This window comes from Lolium rigidum, chromosome 5, assembly GCF_022539505.1.
Source record: "Lolium rigidum isolate FL_2022 chromosome 5, APGP_CSIRO_Lrig_0.1, whole genome shotgun sequence".
NCBI lineage: Eukaryota > Viridiplantae > Streptophyta > Magnoliopsida > Poales > Poaceae > Lolium > Lolium rigidum.
Genome location: NC_061512.1, coordinates 195,820,125 through 195,826,547, shown reverse-complemented (window position 1 = coordinate 195,826,547; position 6,423 = coordinate 195,820,125).

Genomic DNA, 6,423 nt, shown 5'->3' with positions numbered 1-6,423 from the left:
CCCCTTCGGCTTCCTTCGTCATCCGGAAAAATAGGATTTTTGGTAAAACTTCCTTCCACAGTTGATCTTCCGAAATATTGCATCCCGACGGTGCTTTTTCCAGCAGAATCCCGGCTCCGGTGCTCGATCTCCAAATAATCATGAAACATGCAAAATAGATGAAATAACATAAGTATTGTGTCCCAATATGAAATATATCAATGAATAACAGCAAATTATGATATAAAATAGTGATGCAAATTGGACGTATCAACGATCTCTACCCCCTCCACATGCATCTCCAAATAGGGCCCACGACAACGGCTTGCCTTGCTCCTAGATGCCTGCTCCTGAGACTACGGATGGTGGTTTCCACGTCGCCAACTCCCACCAGTCGCATTCCGCCACGACCTCCCCCGTCGGATCCAGCTCTAGTGAATCTTTTGTGCCATCCTCTACTATTGCCTCTTAACTTGATGTTGCCTCTGAGTCCGACGGATCCTCTACATCACATGAAGCTTCAAAACCATCTGCTGCTCCTGGTATCCGTACACGCCTCCAGCATGGTACCGGCATCCCAAAATTTATAAAGATGGTATCGTGCGCTATGGTCTGCTGGCTTCCACGGGTGAGCCTCATTCTCTTTCGGAAGCTCTTAATCATCCTCAGTTGTGTCAAGCTATGGCCGAAGAACATGATGCTCTTCTAAAAAAACACACGTGTCACCTTGGCCCACTTAGCTTCAGTAGAAACATAATTGATTGCAAATGCGTTTATCGTATCAAGCGATGTTCTGATGGCACTATTGATCGATACAAAGCTCGTCTTGTTACCAAGGGTTTCAAGACAAGTTATAGTCTTTATTATGAAGATACGTTCAGTCCAGTTGTTAAAGCAGCCACTATCAGAACTGTCCTAGTAGTCTTTGTTTCCTAATTCGAGTCTCCGGCCGCTAGATGTCAAGAAAGTGTTTCTACATGGCGTTCCGAAAGAGAAGGTTTACATGGGAAAACAACCAGGTTTTGGAAATCCACATGCACCCATCATATTTGCAAACTCAATAAAGCTCTCTATGGTTTAAAACATGCTCCTCGAGCATGGTTCTCTCGTCAAAGTTTCATACTTCATGATCTTGGCTTCACACCATCTAAGGCTGACTAGTCTCTATTTCTTTACCACAAGTTAGATATCATCGATCATTTATGTATTGATTTATGTTGATGACAGTAATGTCACCGGCTCTTCTTTTGGCTATTACTGTTTTGCTCCAAGATATTAATACTCATTTTGCTATCGAAGACCTTGGCATTAACTTACACTTTTTCCTTAGGATTGAAGTAAATAAACTATCAGATGTTCTCCTACTTACTCAAGAAAAATATGCTTCTAATTTATTTGCTAAAGCCGGTATGCATGATTGCAAGTCTGCCCCTACAACTTTGTCATCCACCGAGCAACTATCTCTTACTGAGGGGGAGCCACTTGGTATAGAAGATAGCGCAAGGTATCGAAGTATTGTTGGTGCTCTTCAATATCTCACTTTGACACGTTCGGACTTGTCCTTTGTTGTGAACAAGGTTCACCAGTATCTCCGTTCACCTATGACATCTCATTGGACAGATGTTAACAGGATTATAAGATATGTTAGTAACACTATAAAAGCTGGTATAACTTTTCAGAACTATACCTCTACATTGTTAATTGCCTTTTTAGATGCAGATTGAGCTGGATGCGTTGATGATAGGCGTTGCACATGAGGTTTTTCTATCTTTGTAGGACCAAACTTAGTGTCATGGAATGCTCGAAAACAAGCCACATTCTCACTATCAAGTACATAAGATGAATACAAGACACTTGCAAATGCTACAACTGAGTTCATTTGGTTTAAAGCTCTTCTTCAGGAGCTTGTGGTCAAACTGAACGAAAAACCTTGTTTATGGTGTGATGTGCTACCTATTTGTTTGCAAATCCTGTTTTTCATTATCGCATGACATCCACTTTGCTCGTGAATGAGTGGCAAGCAAACATCATGATATGAAGGAAAAATCAAGAAGCTGATGGGTTTACTAAGTCACTTCCAGTTGCAAATCTTCATGAGTATAGACGTGATCTAAACAGTAATCAAAGTTTAGATTACGGGAGTTGTTAGAGTTGTAACATGATATATCTATGGTATTGGTACGGTGTAACCGTCCGGTACACCCATTTGTATGCCACGGTGAGGGCTATTCTCACCCTATATAAACACGTACCCGATCCGTGAGATGTGTATCGTTTCCGCCTAGTCAGTAGTCTCGACCTTAGCTGATCCGTGATTTGTAATATTTTTGATACTCAGAACAATGCAACAAAAAAAAGGTTGTGTGCATCATTTTATGGAGAGGCCGGGATCACCCCATTTCGGAAAGAAAATTTTTATGGACAATATAAATGTGTTCCACAGTTAATATTTAATAAAATCCGCCTCGTTTGCTTTACCTAACAAAAAAAGGGGGATTCAAGATGGTTCAGCACATGTTAATAAATCCTTCGATCAAACTCAAAGCAGACGCGACTTTTCTTTGGCTGGTGGATGATTTGTTTAGGATTTGTGCGATCGCACGCTTACCCCGTTGACGTTTCCTGACAAAATATCTTCCATTACACGTTGACTTAATTTGCAGCCGACGTATGCGCACTTCAGTTAGCTGCTTGATTGACGTAGGTGACCCCTAGGGCCCAGCCTTTCCACGTTGAATTTTGCAGGTCGAGGCACTAACGAAAACCAGGCGACGAAAAGCTGCCGGCCGAGTCGCCTTCTTGCGTGCGTGGGCGGTCGATCGGCGGCTGGGAAGTCAATCACATGCACGATCGTCGTCTTCAATCTTAATTTGAGATGTTTTCTTCGACGTGCACTCGTTGTAAACTGTTTGTCCGTAGCTTGGGTCTTTTTGGAACCGGTGAAATTTTCTCAGCTGAAGCAAGAACTCAGACATGAGACATGAGACATGAGACATGAGACATGAGATGTGAGGCTGTTTCAGTCCTGAAACGTTTGAACTCTGAATCTCCATTAGAATGTAGCTGGAGCTTCATCTAGGAACCCTATTGTATACGAGAGGATCCAGAAGTTTCCTGCACGGATAAAGAGGATCCGTTCACTACGCGACCAGCATTGTTCAAAAAAAAAAAAAACTACGCGACCAGCATGCCACCATATCCACGGAGGATCACCGCCCAAGACTCAAGACTGCCATCTCAAAGACCAGTAATCATGGCGCTCTTTGAGTGCGGAGAAAGTAGGTTTGCTAGTGGGGTTTGATCTGAGTAACCCGTACTCTGCTGTCCTCTGCAAGCACCCTGTCAATATAATACAGCTTCTTCTTTTGACATTATACTGTGAGTACACAGCTTAATTGCGACAGCAGCACCAGTTAAACTGACTAGTGCAGGAGGCGATTGACTTTGGGCCGGGTGGGCTAAATTATTTTGTGATGGACAACGCCACTAAGGAGGATCACTGATTAATCCATGGGGCTAATTGACTTTGCTATGTAACAAACACATGCCTGCGCTGACACTAGCTTGCGTAATGCTCTGTCCTAAGATGTGGGAAAATTTGAACAATGGGCATTTGCATGTTTTTCTTTCAGAAAATGTGAGTTTAATCCTACCCATGCATCAATTGATCGATACACACATCTATTTTTATGACGTTTACCACTCAAGTCATTGCAAATCAAGGATCACCTACGGCCGATACATAAATTAACCAGCAAAAGATATGGCATATTATATCTATGCAGTTTTGCAGTCTACTAAAATGTCGCCACGGGATAGAGCCCCACGGGGCACATTGGGTACCAACTGTCATAGCAGTGTCACCTGGAAAGCCATATGCAGGTGATGATGTTGAGGTGTGCTTCGGTGTCCTCTCCCCTCCCCCTGTCAACCAGTAAAGTTGATTGGATAAGTTAGCTCACAAAGGGGTGTCGAGAAATCCTGACTGACCAAAGGGGAGCAAAAGCCGATGATGTGTGTGTGTGTGGGGGGGGGGGGGGGGGGCAAAGACGACGATGATCGGGGAACATGATTGCACACGGCGGTTTACCTAGATTCGGTGCCCCTGTGGTGGAGGCAAACCGTACTCGTGCTTGTGTGGAGCTATCATGGTGTAGAGGTAAAAGAGATTGGAATTAACCCAAAGGAAGCGCAGTAGGCTGTGGATATATAATGGAGCGCCAGTGCTAACATTTAGTATACAGGGAAAAGGACCACAAGTGAATCCATGTGTGGCCATACAATACAACAAAAGAAGAACACTCTTGCGTGTTAAAAACAATATTGCTATTGCAATTACATATCAACCAACATAAAGCTAAGGGATTTGCTAGTTCTCAGCTTGGTGAGAACTAACTTCGTGCTCAGTTAAATTTTACATCATTTAATTTGGATCATGATTCGTGCTAATCATGAGTTGCAAGAGAGATATTATGAGATCATTAACTGCTGAGAAATAGTCGCGCCCTAAAACTAAACTAAAACTCTTATGCAAACTCTAGCGCCAGTTTTTCTTTTTTGTCAATTTCATCCAAACCAATAATAAACCTAAGCCAAAACACAATTCTTGTGGTGTATACAATACAATTTATCACACAATACGAGGTAAATTGTAAATGCAATGTAAACTAACTAGACCTGACCTATAATACGATGACAGCAACGGCAGAGGATACGGATCCGTGGATCGTCTTCCCAAGTCAACCCCCGGCCGGCGAGTGTGCATTTGTTTATCTAATCAGCCAAGACAATCAGTTAGCAAAGCAAAAGGTTTACCTCCGGCGACAGACAGGAATCGCCGTGATAGTCTAATAATGGAGTGCGGGGCAGCTTCGGACGTCGCTGGCCGTCGAAGCTTTTTGGAGAAACGATGATGGCGACGGCGACGGCGACGAGGATGCGTGGCAGCATTAGGAAGCTTTCACTCTTTACCAAATGTTGTTTATTCGTCACTCGCCCTTCGTCAATCTTGCTTTCTTCCCGCGAGATCTCAGCGGCATCCGCATGCCAAGGTTTGGACCACGAGTGGCACCAGGGGTTGGTGCGAGTGCTGATTCAGGAAGGGTTTTCACACTGGTCCCTCTCTGGCTCTCTCTCTCGATTGAGATTGGGATTGAGATTTGTGATGTCATCCTAAGATCATCATCAACGGTCTCAGTATAAGTGAGGTCAATATTATACCTGTTTAATTTTTCATGTCCAATACTGTAGCTGTTTTGTTTAACTAGCTGGAGATTGGAGTCTGATCAAGCATGCATGATCATTAAGTCAGCCTGGCTAGCTGACAAAGCTAGCATGCATGATCGTATGCTCATCAGTTGATTAGCACTCCTAGATACTACTAGTAGATAGTACTAGTAGGAAGAGTGTCTTGGCTACTTGATTGCATTTTGGTTACTGGTTAGGCTAGAGCTAGCTACTTACGAATTAAGGCGTGCCAAGTCAGACCGCAATACGGACGCTAAATATTGCAATAAAACATCTTGGCACCGTGGCGGGTCTAGTAAGAGAAACCCACAGATGCCACGACAATGCACCGTCCGGCTCCGTGCACGCCGTGCCTGGCCGTCCGACGACCGCCACGGCTGACTCGTCGGTCCCGGGATCGGCGAGAACCGAAAAGGGTCGGACTAGTACGCAGCTGGTCGACCAGTGTCTCTTTTTGTTTTTTTTAGGGAAATCAGTGTCTCCTCGGAAACGTGAAACCAGACATCGTCTGCTAAGCCGAGGCCCAACTCGATGACGTGAAGCCCAGACGTACTTCCAAGCCATGGGAAAAGCATTTTGTTTCAGGTTCTAGCCCACTCTACTGAAAGAAGGATATCAAACTCAGGCTGTAGCCGAGCCCAAGGTTTCATCATGTCCTGTTGTCAAACCAAACTACTCCAGCCATTTTGCGAGGCCAGCCCATTATCCGGTGTCACTTCAGGTTCCTTACGAGATGTGGAAAGCAAAAATGCGATGATATATGTTTCTTCAGACTTTGAGCGCCCTGTCCCTGACGGACTGCTGCTACTCAAGATAACCGTGAGGGGGATTTCGGACTGGACTCTGCACGCCGCAAATGATGTGGTCGATCGACATCGAGAAGCAGCACTGCACTGCTGATCGGAATCCTGAAGCGCGGCGTGCCATTCCCGCAGGCAACGTCTTCATGGCACACAACGGAAGGGCAATGAGATCTCTTTTCGACGGTAGCAGAATATGCTGGTCGGCGCAGTCGCCATTGATGTGTCCGACGGAGGAACAAGAAAGAAAACTGGCGCGCGAAATCGATGCCAAGATCAACGATGGAAGGAAAGGGGTGCATGCGTGCCTGGGCCGGGTGAGTATCTTGCGCACGCCCGACGGCCCGACCTGCAGGCGGAAAGGCCATTTTGCCCTGCCTCGATCGAAGCAGTCAAG